Here is a 17,659-nt window from a genome sequence, read left to right on the forward strand (position 1 = left end):
AGCCTAACTTTACACTCTAGCCATGGTGGTAGCTATGATATCTGGCAATATATGCAAGAAGCACAGAGGCAGGAGAATTATTGTCAAAGCAAAGGTCTATGAACTACCACTGTGATCTATGAATCTATGAATAAGTTACATAACATCTTTAAGCTTTTCTTATCTATAAATTCAATCTTTTTGCCTAGATTATTTGTTGACTTAGGTAAATCTTATGAGTAGATCAACTCACTTTGGTTTAAAAAAGACCACAACTGTCTAAAAGTGTATAAAATAATATTATCAAATATTTATTTATTCAATGTAGAAAGTGAAGTTCTGTGATAATTTTAACCTCCAGATATTTAAAAAAGTCATTCTTATCCATATATCGCAGAGAATACTGGGCTCTGGAGTCCTAGTCGGTTAATAAGAACATCACGATGTGAATAGCAGTTTTAAATTGATGCCTGCATGAAACATTCAATAGCACAGCTTCCAATACTTAAACATTTTGAATATTGAACAAGATAAAAATATACCCAGGACTTAGGAAAGTAATTAATTTCTCCTTCTAGAATCTTTTATATTAATAATTAATACAACATGTATAGTAAAAAAAAAACTTTTCTCTAGATATTACATGTCATGTCAAAGTTAATTATTGTAATTTAACTATGGAATACTTTTAATCACTTAATGTTAATTGCTCTTTTCTGTCTACCTACCCATCTGTTTTTCTGCCTATCCATTAAAGAGGAGGAGAAAACTAAAAAAAATTTCTTAACTAGTGCTCTGTTGTTTCCTTCTTAAAAGTTTCATATCATGACACAAGAAATGATTCTAAATACTTTAGAGAAACTTGGATGATACTGAACACTTTTGTAAGAATATTTATAACATATCAAGTTAAATACTTTTTTTTAATTTTAGAAAGAGAGAACAAGCATGAGTGAAAGGGGCAAAGAAGAGAGAGAGAGAAAGAGAGAGAGAGAGAATCTTAAGCAGACTCCATGCTTAGCATGGAGCCTGACATAGGCTCAATCCCATGACCCTGGGATCATGACCTGAGCTGCAATCAAGAATTGGACGCTCAACTGATTGAGCCATCACCCCAAGCTAAATACTTTTTATCTCCATAACTAAAAGTTACACAACTCACACTGAATTTAGTCAATGTCATTGAGGACAAATGATTTACCAGACATTAATAATACAAAAAAAAAAAAAAGATCTTATTCCCAATTTAAAGGAGAGTAGACCTAACAGGAAAAATATAATAAACTAATCATGCATTTTTCATATGTTCTATTCCAGATGTATATAGAAAGTACTGTGTTTGGAGATGATTTAGGCAGAGAATTGAAGTGGGGTCCGGGAAGTCTTACAACAGGTAAAATGTGTCTTAAAAAGCTATGATAGTTTTACAGATTGCCTTATTTAATTTTTTAAAAGTTCATTTTTTCCTAACAGAGGTGTAATTGAACAATAAGAAAAATAATTTCTATGCTTTGTGCTGTTTTAGAACAGGAAGGAACTACAAAAGAGGTTATGGATTGTCTTTCCCCTGACAAATTCAAGACTAAGAGAATCTTCTCCTGTTAGAAAGGCTTTAAGGAAAGCTGACTAGAGATAGGTTAATGAACACTGTTAGTGAATGACCTTACCGGGTCCTCCAACCAAACATTTCAGTGATTCTGTGATTTTTAGACAGTTGCAAACAAGCTTTGCAAGTTTATGATAAAATTTGCAAAGCAGCTTATGGTTTGCAAGGATTAGTGGGGCTCTGTGAGCCCATGGATTAGCCTTTATGTTTTAATGTGCCTGCCCTCACAGAGAGAAATGACACTGCTCCTTCAGCTTCAATAGGCTATGCACTGTCAGTTATATTTCCAGTTCTGGCAATACTGAACTCTTTATTACTCAGTCAGGCCTATTGTGGTCAAGGTCATACATAGTGTTGCTAGCTGGCAAATATAGGAAAAGGTGAAGGTAATTGCCCTTACAAGAGATGATTAAGAATAAGCTCATAAAGGCATAGAATCCTTGAATGGGAAATTGCCTGAAAGTCACTTAATTAAATCTCCAGTTGGATTCAGGGATTTGCTCAGGGTCTCATCTGATCTAACTTTAGGAGGATGAGAGAGTAGAGTCTTCACAGGGAAATCCTTTAGACAATCTTTGTGCTTGCTCAAACATATAGCTGTGTTATTTCTGGTCACCCTTTGGACCAAATGGCTTAGCTCTCCCAAAGAAGAAAAATAGCAGACAAAAGGAAGAAATAGTAAGAAGAAAGGTAACTATATATATATATATATATATATATATATATACATAAACATTATGCATACTTAATTACTAGCCCTCAAGGACACTAAATCCAAAAGAGTGATATATTTAGCAGTGGCAGCAGGTATTCAAGGGATTACAATTGATTTCAGAATCACTCAGGTTTGTCCATGGATGCCCATGTGGAGGTTCAACACAAAAAGGGCACTGATTCCTACTTCAGGTCCACCACCACCTTCAAAGACATGAGGGAGAGGTAAGGAGCCCTGCTATCCACACCTTTAAGAGGTCGGGATGTCTGTGAAGCAGACGTTTTAATCCACATGTACACTGGAGCCCCAAACTCCTTCATATCTTACTAGTGATGTGTATCATGAAACTGTGGGTCAGAAGAGTAACCATTTATAAAACACACTTGAGTTATTATGAGAGGCTGTTGTTTCCCAGGGAAGTGTTTGGTAATTAACCATAATAGAAATGTACTTGGTGATAGCAGTCTCTTCCCGTTCTTCTTAAAAGTGGTTCCCAAACTTTCCACAGGAATCTAAGAAGATATATGTAACTTATTGATAGGAATGTATTATTGATCAGGTTCTTCTCTAGTTCATTTAATTCTTCCATCTGAAGAAGCTATGGGGCCCTAGGATCCAAAGACCATTTGTACTTCCTTTGATATCAGACAAATGAAAATTGTATACATTCTAATTGGATATTATTTTGATACATACTATTATTTCCCACTGCTGCATGGTTACAAACCATATCCCTAGTGTTGTATAGCACTAAAATTTACACATCATAGGGATGCTTGAAGGCTTACAACACCCTCCATTCTCTAACCTTTATCAAACACACTGGATCTCATGTTTAGCCAATTCATAAATAGATGCCTGACGAGTTTTCGCATTCTGGATTTTGGAAGGATCTTGGTTTTCTTAAAGATGTAAGTGAATGTTTGAAAATATAGTGCATCTTCATACTTACAGCAATTTAAATTTTAAAAAATTGTCTATATTTTTAGAGATTGGGACAATATTCATCTATTATATTTCCATTTTGTTTTTACTTGTGTTTCATTTGGAAGGTTGAAATGCCTGTTTTGTCCTGTATCCTGTCACTAAATGACCAGGAGATCATCAGTTGAATTTCAATAGAAAAAAAAAATTAAGTGTTGTGCCAATTGCAGAACTTTGGCGGCATAATAGTGGTATTCATGAGGTTTTCTGTGCTATACATAGGGTTCTAGCACTGATAATAAGGAAAGTTGTAAAGTCTTCTTATACATACTTAATACATACTAATCAAGGCAAAAAGGACACAAATGGGCTAATCTGACAGAAAGGGGCATGGATCCTTGGAAAGAAAGATTAGGAATTGTTATGGAAAGATTCCTTGCTTTTTCCCCAGCTGCCTCATCTTAGATGGAAAATCTGTGAGCAATAGAAGAATTTCCAAATGTCATATTAGTAGAGCTTGAATTCAAAGGATTCTTTAAAAAATGGGAAAAATTAAAATTGGGGGAAATATGTAATTTAATTTTGAATATCTTTAAGATGCATATACACTTTTTTATCAAACAATTCATCTCTACTTTTGAAGTGAAAAATTTGCACCAATAGTTTGAGACAGTTTTATGGTGTAATTTGCCTGATAAGATTACTTTTTTTCCCCCTAAATAACTTTTTTCTATGACACTATTTGGTTATAAATTATTTTGACCTCTACAGAACATACTTCAGTCTGCAGAGTAGTGTTTTGGGATTTGTATGGAAGATGGCATCAAGGTGATTGCAGAGGGAGGAAGCTTCATTGCCAGAAACTCATTCATTAATTTCCAGACAGATTCATGGTTTGTGAATCAACCACCAAGAACTCAGAACCGCTTGGTTAGGAATAAGAGTGGTTGTAATAGGTTCAGCGACAGGCATCTGTTATGCATGTCAGAGAGCAGTATGGTTCAGTGTTCAGTGTTTTCATCCTTCATGTATTTCCAGACTTGAAGGAAAATGTTAAATTGGGTTGAGTTAGAGGAATATTTAACAGTAATCATGACCTTGTCATTTCCTATCAATATTGCTGATATAAACAGTGCTATTTCACCACACTGGTATTGATATTCTAACAGGTAATTTGTGTTGTACCTATATGCCTACTTTCCTAACCAAATCTGTTCTATATTAGCCATAATTGGTAGTATATTGGCTGGATTGATTGTAAGAAACAGAAACCATGGGGCGCCTGGGTGGCTTAGTCGGTTGAGCGTCCGACTTCGGCTCAGGTCATGATCTCGAGTTTTGTGAGTTTGAGCCCCGCGTCGGGTTCTGTGCTGACAGCTCAGAGCCTGGAGCCCTCTTCGGATTCTGCGTCTCCCTCTCTCTCTGCCCCTCCCCCGCTCATGCTCTGTCTCTCTGTCAAAAATTAATAAACATTAAAAACATTTTAAAAAAGATACAGAAACCTACTAGTTAACTCAGACTAAAAGCAATTTATTAGTAACATGGTGGACAGCCTTTGAAGAATGAAAGAAAATATGAACACTCAATACTCAAAAGGAAAAATAAAAGAGTAGTCCTTAGGAATAGCTGATTGACCCAGCTTTGTCAATCCACACCTTCCCCATCATGGAGGGAGTACATTTGTTGATTTTGCCTCCAAGATCACTTGCAATATGGTAGAGGCAGTTCCCTAAATGAAAATCAAGGTGCTTTTATCAAAAGGAGGAAGGAAATATGCTGGAAATAAAAAATAACACATGTCTACTACTTAAACCTGTAACTGCAATTCTTAATTAATTCTTTCTGTGAAGAAAGTTTGACATTTACCTCCTTTTTTTAAAATGGTTAATTTAATCTTTTAAAATTTAAATCCAAGTTAGTTAACTTATAGTGTAATAATGGTCAGGAATAGAATTTAGTGATTCATCACTGCCATATAACACCCAGTGCTCATTCCAACAAGTGCCTTCCTTAATGCCCATCACCCATTTTGCCCAGCCCCCATTGCAACTCTCCTCCAGAAACCCTGTTTGTTCTCTGTATTTGAGTCTCTTATGGCTTGCCTCCCTCTCTGTTTTTATCTTATTTTTCTTTCATTTGTTCTATGTTCATCTGTTGTGTTTGTTAAATTCCACATATGAATGAAATCATATGATATTTGTCTTTTTCTGACTGATTTATTTCATGCTTAGCATAATACATTCTAGTTCCATACACATTGTTGCAAATGGCAAGATTTCATTCTTTTTGATGGTGCAGTAATATTCCAGTGTGTGTGTGTGTGTGTGTGTGTGTGTGTGTGTACATATCTTTATTCACTCATCAATCAATAGCCATTTGGGTTCTTTCTATATTTGGCTATTGTTGATAGTGCTGCTATAAACTTTGGTATGCATGTGCTCCTTTGAATCATTTTTGCATCCTTTAGATAAATACCTACTAGTGTAATTGCAGGGTCATAGGAGAGTTTTATTTTCACTTTTTTGAGAAATGTCCACACTGTTTTCCAGAGTGACTGTACCAGTTTGCATTCCCACCAACAGTGCAAGAGTGTTTCCCTTTCCCCACATCCTTGCCAACATCTGTTGTTTCCTGTGTTGTTCATTTTAGCCATTGTGACAGGTGTAAGGTGATACCTAATTGTGGTTTTGATTTATATTTCACTGATGATGAGTGATATTGAGCATCTCTTCACGTGTCTGTCAGCCATCTGGATGTCTTCTTTGGAAAAGTGTCTGTTCATGTCTTCTGCCCATTTCTTCACTGTATTCTTTCTTTTCTGGGTGTTGAGTTTGATAAGTTTTTTTATAGATTTTGGGTACTAACCCTTTATCTGATATGTCGTTTGCAAATAACTTCTCCCATGCCTTCAGTTGCCTTTTAGTTTTGTTGATTGCTTCCTTCACTATGCAGAAGTGTTTATCTTGATGAGGTCCCAATAGTTCATTTTTACTTTTGTTTCCCTTGCCTCCAGAGACATGTCTAGCAAGAAGTTTCTGTGGTCGAGGTTAAAGAGGTTGCTGCCTGTTTCCCCCTCTAGGATTTTGATGGTTTTCTGTCTTAAATTTAGGTCCTTAATCCATTTTGAATTTATTTTTGTGTATGGTGTAAGAAAGTGGTCCAGGTTCATTCTTCTGCATGTCGTTGTCCAGTTTTCCCAGTATGATTTGCTCAAGACACTGTCTTTTTACCATTGGATATTCTTTTCTGCTTTATTGAAGGTTAGTTGGGCATACATTTGTGGGTTCATTTATGGCTCCTCTATTCTATTCTGTTGATCTATGTGTCTGTTTTTATGCCAGTACCATACTGTCTTGTGATTGCAGCTGTGTAATACAGCTTGAAATCCAGAATTGTGATGCCTTCGTGTTTGTTTTTTTTTTTTCAACATTACTTTGGCTATTCAGGGTCTTTTCTGGTTCCACATAAAAATTTTATTCTTGTTTATTCTAGCTCTGTGAAGAATACTGCTGTTATTTTGACAGGGATTGCATTGAATGTTTAGATTGTTTTGGGTGGTATTGACATTTTAACAACATTTTTTCTTCCAATCCATGAGCATGGAATGTTTCTCCATTTCCTTGTGTCTTTTTCAATTTCTTTCACAAACTTTCTATAGTTTTCAGTGTACATATATTTAACCTCTTTGGTTAAGTTTATTTCTAGGTATCTTATGGTTTTTGATGCAGTAAATCGCTCTCCCTCTCGCTCTCCCTCTCTCTCTTCCTCTCAAGATTTCCCTCTCTGTTGACTCATTTTTAGTGTATAGAAACGCTACCGATTTGTATGTTGATTTCATATCTGTGATGTTGCTGAATTCATGTATCAGTTCTAGCAGTTTTTTGATGGAGTCGTTTCAGTTTTCCACATAGAGTATCATTTATTTTGAAAACAGTGGAAGTTTGACTTCTTTCTTGCCAATTTGTATGTCTTTTATTTCTCTTTGTTGTCTGATTGCTGAGGCTAAGATTTCCAGTACTATGTTGAACAACAATGATGAGAATGAACATCCCTGTCATGTTCCTGACCTTAGTGGGAAAGATCTCAGTTTTCCTCCATTGAGGATTATATTTCTTGAGGGTTTTTATCAAGAAGTTCATGCTATATTTTGTAAAATGCTTTTTCTTCATCTTTTAAGGGGATCATGTGGTCCTTATCCTTTCTTTTATTAATGTGATGTGTTACATTGATTGATTTGTCGATATTAAACCAGCCTTGCAGCCCATGAATAAATCCAACTTGATTGTAGTGAATAATTCTTTTAATTTATTGTTGAATTTTATTTGCTAGTATCTTGTTGAGAATATTTGAAGAAGAAATATTCAAAGAAATCGGTCTGGGGGCACCTGGGTAGCTCAGTTGGTTGAGCATCCGACTTTGGCTGAGGTCATGATCTTACGGTTTTTGGGTTTGAGCCCACATCAGGCTCTGTGCTGACAGCTTGCTCAGAGCCTGCAGCCTGCTTCAGATTCTGTTTCCTTCTCTCTCTCTCTGCCCCTTCCCCACTCATGCTCTGTCTCTCAAAAATAAATAAATGTTAAAAAAATTAAAAAAAAAGAAATCGGTCTGTAATTCTCCTTTTTAGTGGGATCTTTGTATGGTTTTGTGAACAAGGTAATGCTGGTCTCATAGAATGAATTTGGAAGTTTTCCCTTCATTCCTATTTTTTTGGTACAACTTCAAAAGAAAAGATATTAACTCTTCTTTAGATGTTTGGTAGAATTCTCCTGGGAAGCCATCCAGCCCTGGACTCTGATTTGTTGGGAGATTTTTGATTACTGATTCAATTTAGTTACTGGTTATGCCAGTAACTAAACTGCCATAAACTAAACTAAACTAAACTAAAACTGCCATGCATATTTTCAGACCACAATGCTATGAAAATTGAAATCAACCACAAGAAAAAATTTGGAAAGACCACAAATACTTGGGGGTTAAAGAACTGAAGAATGAATGGGTTAATCAAGAAATTAAAGAGGAAATAAAAAAGTACATGGAAGTTAATGAAAATGAAAACACAGCAGTCCAAAACCTTTGGATGCAGTAAAGGCGGTCATAAAAGGGCAGTATACAGTAATCCACGTCTTCCTAAAGAATAAAGAAATGTCTCAAATACACAATCTAACCTTACACTAAAGGAGCTGGAAAAAGAACAGCAATTAAAGTCCAAAACAATCAGAAGAAGGGAAATAATAAAGATTAGATCAGAAATCAATGATATCAGAATAAAAAAAATAGAACAGATCAACAAAACTAGGAGCTGGTTCTTTGAAAGAATTAACAAAATTGATAAACTCCTAGCCAGATTCATCAAAAGGAAAAAAGAAAGGACTCAAATAAAATCACACATGAAAGACTAGAGATCACAACCAACACAGCAGAAATAAAACAACAATAAGAGAATATTATGACCAATTACATGACAACAGATTGGTTAATCTGGAAGAATTGGATAAATTCCTAGAAACATGAACTACCAAAACTGGAAGAGGCAGAAATAGAAAATTTGACATGTATGTCCTTACGAGAACATTCATTCATTCATTCATTCATTCAAGAAACATGTGAATGCCTATTTTTTCCGGATCTTATGCTAGTCTTTGAACTGTGAAAAAGAGAGATGTAGTCCCCAGTCTCATAGGATACATGTTATCTCCTACAGAGATATAGTCTCTCTTTACTAAATACTCTCACTGATAGCATGAAATAAGACTTTCTCATGTGGAATGATCAAAAATGTTTCAGGTAGTACATTTATTGTCAATTAATTCTAATTGGAAGGTAGTTGGTTATCAGTATAGGTTTTAGGAGTAGGAAAATAATTTAAATAAAAATGTATTGAAAGAAAATTATTCTATTAGTGGTCTGAAGAACAAACTTGGATTGGTTGTAGGGAGAAGCAGAGGAGGCTGGGGGGCCAATTAATTACCAGAAAATTATCAACTGCTTTCCTTCTAATAAGGTACAGAAAAAAATAGAAAAATAATAAAATATTAACATTTACTTATTGAGGTCTTCAGTGATTTATATATGTAAATTTACTCTTTCCCACATTGTTTTTTTCTTTATAACTACAGTAAAGAGATACAGGTAAGGTCACTGAGATATAGAAAAGTTTGCCTTAAATCGTTTTTTGAGTGAGTGGAAGAGGTAGGATCAACAGAGCTTAACCTACCAGTACTTTGTTTCTTTAACATTCTTTAACCATTTAACTATTGATAAATGGAGAAGATTAAAAGGATGCGTTATGCAGAAAGAAGAGATATTAGTCAATAAGCTTTATATTTTTGACTGGGACTAACTATGGAGGTTGATAGTTGGGTTTCTTTATCTCAGAGACAGATCTCAATGAGTAGTAATAATTGCCTTGTATCCTTTGTAGTATAAATATTAACACGCATTTATCAATCAAGATTTTATTATAGATTTATGCAAATTAACTTTATTTTTAACAGTGGAGAATTAGATAAAATGCTTCAGATCTTCTGTCACATCTCTGTCACATCTACTCTGTCATATCTACTGACTCATTCTCTAGAGAAACGTGGCTGTGAAGTTTGAATTTTATTTCTTAATGTATCTTGGCTTGTTTTCATGTATAAAGGATGGTATTCTCTGTACTGCTCTTTTTTGCATTTAAAATGCCTCATTTGAACAGCTTTGATTGATCTGTTTTTCCTGTTGGGAAGGTTATTATAAAGTTTATTTAGCACCTTTCATATTTCCATTTCCCATTTCCCTGCAAGTCACACTCATTTTTAAACGTGGCAGGCAAGGATCTGTTAAGCCACATTTCCACCTTTGTAACAATCAGTGTAACCTATGTCAATGCTAGGGAAAGACCTAGGTCTTCTATCTTACTTTTTATTTTCCCCTGCAATTGAGACTTTTTTATTTTTCAGTTTTAGGCTAATTTCCCAGTTAAAAACATATTTTTAAGTTTTCAAATAAAGCATTCCTTTTGTATGGAGGGAAACATTTTAATACTCTCCCATATTTCTATTTTATTCCTTGAAAAATCAAGATGTTGGCAAATTAAATGTGTCCAGAAAAGCATAATCAATATAGTGAAGGGTTAGTAAATTATCATGTACAGAGGACAGATTAAAAGAGAGAGGATATTTAGTTTGTAGAAGAATAGTGTGTATTATAAGCTACATTCCTCATTTGTAAAAGTGAGGAATGCTTATGCTGAGTAGTTTCAGAGAATAAAACTAGTTACATCCAAATTAAAGGGTAATTTGTTTCAGTTCAATATAATGAAATATCTCAACAAATCATATTGTTATTATGCCTCCCATTAATTTATTATTCATTTGTTAATTAACATTTATTCAGTTCTGGGTATAGAAATTAATAAAACATGCATTTTACTCTCATGAAATATATACTTCATCCAGAGTGATGCGTTATGCAACAGAGTATTAATCTTGTAGTGGAGATGAGTACTGAGTCATCCTTTGGCACTTTGTGGGCAGTAAATGCCTTGACTCATCTAAACTATCCCCTTTCACAGGTTTGCATTAGAGGATCCTCAATAATAGGAAGGAAATGGACCCACTCATCATAAAGAATAGACTTCCTTGATGTGCATGTATACTCCATCCCCCAGGGAGTATTCAAGAAGTATTCGAAACATGGCCCAGTCTGAGATGCAGTTGAAGGTATAAGACATGGCCCAGTCTGAGACACGGTTGAAAGCGTTTCAGTATTGATAGGGAATTTGATATAGATGAATAATTCCTAAGAGCTTTCACAGCTTTAATTTTGTGGACCTACACCTAAAATAGGAAAATGGAAATGCATTCTTTGCCTTCTTACCATCTTAGCTTAAGAGGTATAGTTCTTTATGGAATGCCCAGAAGATAATCTACTCATATGAGATCTTCACATCATCAAAATCATGGTAACAATTTGAATGTTAAGTAGGTAATATAAAAATAAATACTGATTAAGTCCAATTATCATGTCTTAATATTGAAAACATTTTCTCCAAATAATGCAATGCCTTTATGAAAACAGGACTGGCAACAAAAGCAGCCAAGTATCCCCCTAACATTGATTATTTTTGTGAAAACTGCTTTGTGAAATATGTTCTTCTTAAAATTCAGAATTCCAAATAGGGGAAGGTTAGAATAATGAGGCCATTAAAATGACATGCTTATGGTGATCAATTAGGATATATTATAGCAATATAGACCTTCCTAAACCTGCTTCACTGGGAAGTCTATGTGTAGGACACAGATCTTCATCTTAAGTAAACATTTGTCTGTGTTTATGGATGTCATCTTGTAGGTTTAGATGCTGCACTAAATTCCACAACAAGGAAAAGGAGAGAGACAGACAGAGAGAGACACAGAGAGAGAGAGAGACAGAGAGAGAGAGAGAATTCCCCCAAAGACAACTGCTCCTTGCAAAGAAAAAAAATTATTTGTAATTTATTTGTACTCAAAGTGTAGTGTTATGATGGATGTTTATAAAAAAAACAAAAGAACATTTGGATCAAAATTTAAATGCTTGGGGAGTGATATGTTTTTAATAGTTTGGGATGAAGTAGTCCTGGAAGGAAAATTATTTGAAAATAAAATACTTGATCTAGTATGAATTTTATGGTTTGTATACCATTTTAACAGCAAATGTAATCTCTCTCATTCATCTTCAAAATAATCCTGTGAGGTCTTCATTAAGGTATCTTAAGGAAATAAGTCTTGCAAGACTGAAAAAATCTGCCTAAAGTTACATCATTAGAAAGTGTCAGACCCAAAACTTAAGTCCACATCTTCTGTCTCCCTTTTGTGTTCTTATCACTCTACATCGATGAGGACCTCATCTTTGAAATTATATGAAAAGTCAGCAAATCAAGGGTAGAGAAATGACTCCATCTGACAACATTCATTTGCCACCACTGATGCATTCAAAGGACCACATGAGAAACTTTGTGTATATTTTGAGTATTGTAGGAAAAATTTTCCTTTTTTGAAGACCTTGTGAGCTTATAAGAGAAAGTAGGAAAATGATAATGGTCATAAGGAAAATTATAAGAGAATCAAAGGTACTAATCCTCAATTTCCTTTTTTTAACTTAATAAGTTTTTTGTTTATGTTTTTTATTATAAAAGTATACAGAAGTCAGAAGGAAATTATGCATAGTTCAACTATGCAGAGGTGATCACTGTTGATATTTTAACTTTTTTTTCCAGTTTTTATTCTATGAATTTTTATGTAGTTGAGGATCATGTCATAGTTACATGTTGTATATTTACTCACATAATATTGTCATAATAATTTTTCCATGTCACTAGAATTCTTTGTAAGTAACATTTTTATTACATACATAATATTCCATTTAATGGAAAAGGTATTTAATTGCAACACTTTCCTAATGTTAGATATTTAGGTTGTTTTCAATGTGTCACTCTTTTAGAAATCATTAGGATGAAAATGTTCTTCTTTTGAAAGTAGAATACCATACCCTATATTGCATTGTTTTGTTATAGAAGTAGATTATGATTTACATAACATAAAATATGATTTATATTATATATTTATAGCAATATAAAATATTATCTTTACAAAACAGAAATGATTAGAATGAGTAGAAACTGTAAACCAGGATAAATAAACAGATAGATGAAAGGGAGAAGAAAAAAAAGGAAAGATTGATAGATTGATAGATAATGGTGGCTTAAGGAAGAAGGCATAAAGAGGGCATTCTAAAGTAATATATATAGAAGCCAGAGGAATATATTTTCTTGGAGGATAAGGGGTATTGTATATAAAACAAGAATAAGAACTATTGTGTAAATTTGGGAGGATGTATTTGATTTTTAGAGATGTTAGAAAGAGGCAATTGAAGTCCTCTTTAGATATTTGATTAGTAGGGAAGTCTTGGAAACCTGATGTATTAGGGTCCAGACAGAGACAGAACCCATATCAGTGATTTCACAGAAAATATTTCATATAGTAATTTTAAGTGGGTATAAAATTGCCCACTATTGAAAGAGTAAAAGAAAACTCTAAGGTGTAGGAGAGATGGCAACTGCTGGAAGCTGCCAGCAGAGGGAGAAGCTCCGCTCTTCTGCACATGGTGTCTTTGGTGTCTCTGAGCTCAGGAGAGAGAGGCATCCTGGGTCTGGTACTCAGACCTCTGAGAAGGGGACCCGGCTGCTATAGAAACACGGGGAGCCATCATGGGGACAAAGATTTGCTGAAGTGCTACTCACAGGAACCACAAACTGACAGAGATCCCTCAGGACAACGAAAAGCCAGGAGCAAATTCTGGCTTCCTCTTCCAACCCTGCAGCCTTTCTCAAGCTCCCTCTATTCACAGAATCTGTTAGGGAAAAGCCACCAAAGCAAAAACTGGTCTCAGGACCAGCTTCCCAGAGGACACAAGGGTGGGTTTGGAGCAGAAAAATATTTTGATAACTGGCATAGCCTGGGACACCTGGGTGGCTCAGTCACTTAAGTCTCCCACTCTGGATTTTGGCTCAGGTCTTGATCTTGCGGTTTGTGAGTTCGAGCCCTGCATGGGGCTCTGCGGGTCGACCTGGGATTCTGTCTCCTCTTTCTGCCCCACTTTCACTCGCTGTGGTGCTCTCTCACTCTCTCTCTCTCTCAAAATAAATGAATAAACTTAAAAAAATTGGCACCGCTCATATCTTCTGACATGGATTGAATAAATAGATCATGGAAGGCAATACACCTATTTAGGATAAGGCACTCAGAGCCAAGACTCGCTCCTTCTTTTCTTCTTGGATTGTGGAAATGAAAAGGCTTCATTCTGATAAATTCAGTTACCATCTTCCTGTGCTTTTAAAGAAAGAGATCTGAAACTCAGGATACACAGGTCAAAGCTCCTACTCTGCCACTGGATTATGTTATGACCCTGAACAAATTATTTACATCGCTTAGACTCAGTTTACTCTTTAATAAAAGGAAGCTATGTCTTTTCTATCTCATGAAGTTTTTGTGAGGACCAAAATGAGATAATATCATGAAAGCACTTTGCATGTCACCAAATTATTGATTTCCTTTCCAAATCCAGATCGTTTCTGAGTATGACAGGGTGAATTTCTATAACATCACTTTTCTCTCCTATGTGTATTATAAACATTGATGGATTTTATGGATTAATCTTGTTTAGTATGACTGAAATGTATCACTCTCTTGCCTGCCTATTTTTTCCTTTCTTTTCTTTTTTTTTTAAATATGGAACACTTCACGAATTTGCGTGTCATCCTTGCGCAAGGACCATGCTAATCTTCTCTGTATCATTCCAATTTTAGTATATGTGCTGCCGAAGCGAGCACTGTTTTTTCCTTTTTTAAAAAAAGTTTATTTTTTTTGAGAGAGAGAGAGAGAAGGTGTGCACAGGTGTATGTGCACACAAGCGGGAGAGGGGCAGTGAGAGAGTGAGAGTGAGAGAGAGAGAGAGAGAGAGAGAGAATCCCAGGCAAGCTCCATGCTGTCAGCACGGAGACTGATGCAGGGATTGATCTCATGACCCTGAGATCATGACCTGAGCCAAACTCAAGAGTTGGATGCTTAACGGACTGAGCCACCCAGACACCATTTGCCCCTTGCCTGCATATTGTATATTAACTTCAGTCCCCACTGCCTACATTGTAGTCACATGCTACTTAAGCAACAAATTACATTTTCACCCTCACCTACATTTGCTAAAGTCTTTCTCCATAATATATTTTTGTAAAAATGAAAATAGGGATAGCCTTGTTTGACCTTCTATAATAGAATAGTTTACTTTGTGTGAAAACATTGTGTTTTCATGATTGTATGTAAATCTCTTTATTCTATCACTTATTAATGATTTGTCTGTTTATAACTTTCTCCTTGTGAGATTGTAAGCCCTTTGATATTGGAGGTAGTTTTTATTTATTTTTTTTAAAATGTTTATTTATTGTGAGAGAAAGGAAGAGAAAGAGTGGGGGAAGGGCAGAGAGTGAGGGAGAGAGAGAATCCCAATCAGGTTCCACAATGTCAGCACAGAACCCTACGTGGAATTAGATTTCACAAACCGTGAGATCATGACTTGAGCTGATGTACAGTCAGGTGCTTAACGAACTGAGCTACCCAGGCACCCCTAAAGGTAGTTTTTATATCAGTGCTTCTTACAGTGCCTTGCAGGTCACAAGTACATAATTAATACTTTTGCATAATATATTTGCAGAAGACTTGTCAAAACATTATGTTCAATTTTATATAAGAGGTGAAAGAGACAAAGAAACCAAAGATTACAGGTTTGTGAGTCTAGAAATGATGGGAATTTTTATGTAATATAGAAATTTGAAACAAATGATGGATTAGAAGAAAGTTATAAACCCATTTGTCAACATGCTCAGGTTTGGTTGTTAGGAGAATGCTTAGCTGAAATGTTTTGATCAATTAAGAGACTGTTTTTAGAGGGTTGGCAAAGGAGAACTAACTGAGGGACAAAGAACAGAAAGGCCTAGGAGAGTGTCATTCACCTAATAAAATGTATTGAACATATTATTTTGTACAAGGAATCATTGGTGACTACAATTGATAAGATTGCCAACTGTTGTGAAATGTACAGATTTAGTGCTTTAAACTGGTAGAAGCAAATCCCAGAAGTTGGTGTCCTTTCATATTTATTCATCCTTTCAACAGATATTTGCTTAGTACCATTCATAAACATGTTGTTGGGCTACATTCATTTGTTGCTACATAGCAACAAAGAAATTAGAGAGCCTCTGAGATAACTGCAATTAGTATATAAAACCCTGGGGAGCCAGCAGGCAATGGTGTTGAGGCTGCTAGAGGAAGAGGTCTCCTTCAATAGTGTCTGAGCCTGGAAACTTTCTTCTATTTGTCTTAGCCTTCTTGTGAACAATAATCCATGTTCTCTAGCCTCTAATATATCTGACCTAATCATCAACTCCTGGAAAAAAGTATGGACACTGTCTAGAAAAGTACTGCTGGTCTAAAAAGTAGGTGTCCTAGATTCAGGGAATTCCTATCTTGCTAAAGCCAAAGTGTCTTAAGTTCTCTTCTCAGTAGATATTTTTTATATTTCAAGGGAGCAGACCACCTGGACACATCTTGAGCAGTTGTTGGGGCATGGTTTGGCTGCATTTGTCCCCATATTGAGCCCTGTGTTTCTAGAGCTTAGTTAAAAGAAGAGATACATTTGCATTAATCACATTTCTGTTCAAAAGCTATTTCCTCAGAAATATCTTTGTATTAAAAGAGCAGATGTCACTCCCTATCCCTTTACTCTTCATTATTTTTCTCACGTTATTAATTGGCATTATCCTCTATATCATTGATTCTTTATATCTATTCTATTTATGGTTTGTCTACCCATTTGAATGTAAATTTTATGAAAACAGAGATTTGATTTTTTTTGTCATTATTGCATCTCCAGTGCCTAAAACAATGCCTGACATATAATAGGTATTTGATACTTACAGGATGACTTAGTTGAATGGAAGACTAGATTTTTGTTTAAGTTCTCCGCCAAAACATCACTTTCATTATTTCCTTTGCTTTGATGCTAAAGATTTTCTTCCACAGGTTTCTCTAGCCCTTTAATATAGGGAACATTGCTAGTACTTGACATAATTTTATAGCTAGATATAGGGTCCAAAACCCAAGCTGGTATCTGGGAAAAAAAGATACCTTATCTAAGGGACCCAGGCACAAGAAAATGAATTAAGAGTCTCATTATCAAGTCAGTACTCTTAAATTAAGAAGAGGCTCTTTGGCTAGAGGTGGTACATATCAACCTTCCATCAAGTAGGCTTGAGGGGTCATTCTCATTAGTACTGATCCAAAGCTCCTTACACTGCTTTCACCTAAGTCTGGATTTTAGCCAAATCTAGACCGAAATAATCTGAAGTGAAGAGTGAAGTGCACCACATGAGAGGAAAGGCAATGAACTATGCAGAAGCAAAGGACACTTTGAGTTTCTATGTAGCTGTAGCAACTGGAATCCAAACAACCAGTTTACCAAGACATTCCATCAATGGTTACCTGAAGAGTTACAAGGACTTAACTTGCATGACTAAAGTGACCAAAAACCTTAGTCAAATGAGCAGCTTGTTCAAAAGGATACATGCCCCCTATGTTTATTGTAGTATTATTTATAATAGCCAATTATGGAAGGAGCTCGAGTGTCCACTGATAGATGAATGGACAAAGAAAAATGTGGGACACACACATACACACACACACATACACACACTGGAATATTATTCAGCCATAAAACAGAATTAAATCTTGCCATTTGCAACAACATGGATGGAGCTAGAGAGTAGAATTGCTAAGTGAAATAAGTCAGAAAAAGATAAATACCATACTATTTCACTCATTTAAGGAACAAGAACAAAAAAAAGGGAAAAAAAGAGAGACATG

The 17,659-nt window shown here is 35.3% G+C and overlaps 1 non-coding gene across 1 annotated transcript; it reads right to left on the reverse strand.

Moving 5' to 3' along the window:
• Positions 1 to 14,467: 14,467 nt before the first annotated feature.
• Positions 14,468 to 14,574, reverse strand: LOC113600058 (U6 spliceosomal RNA). Its single transcript, XR_003421026.1, has one exon. It is a non-coding gene; the product is annotated as a U6 spliceosomal RNA (small nuclear RNA).
• Positions 14,575 to 17,659: the final 3,085 nt, after the last annotated feature.

The sequence above is a fragment of the Acinonyx jubatus genome, chromosome C2, assembly GCF_027475565.1.
Source record: "Acinonyx jubatus isolate Ajub_Pintada_27869175 chromosome C2, VMU_Ajub_asm_v1.0, whole genome shotgun sequence".
NCBI lineage: Eukaryota > Metazoa > Chordata > Mammalia > Carnivora > Felidae > Acinonyx > Acinonyx jubatus.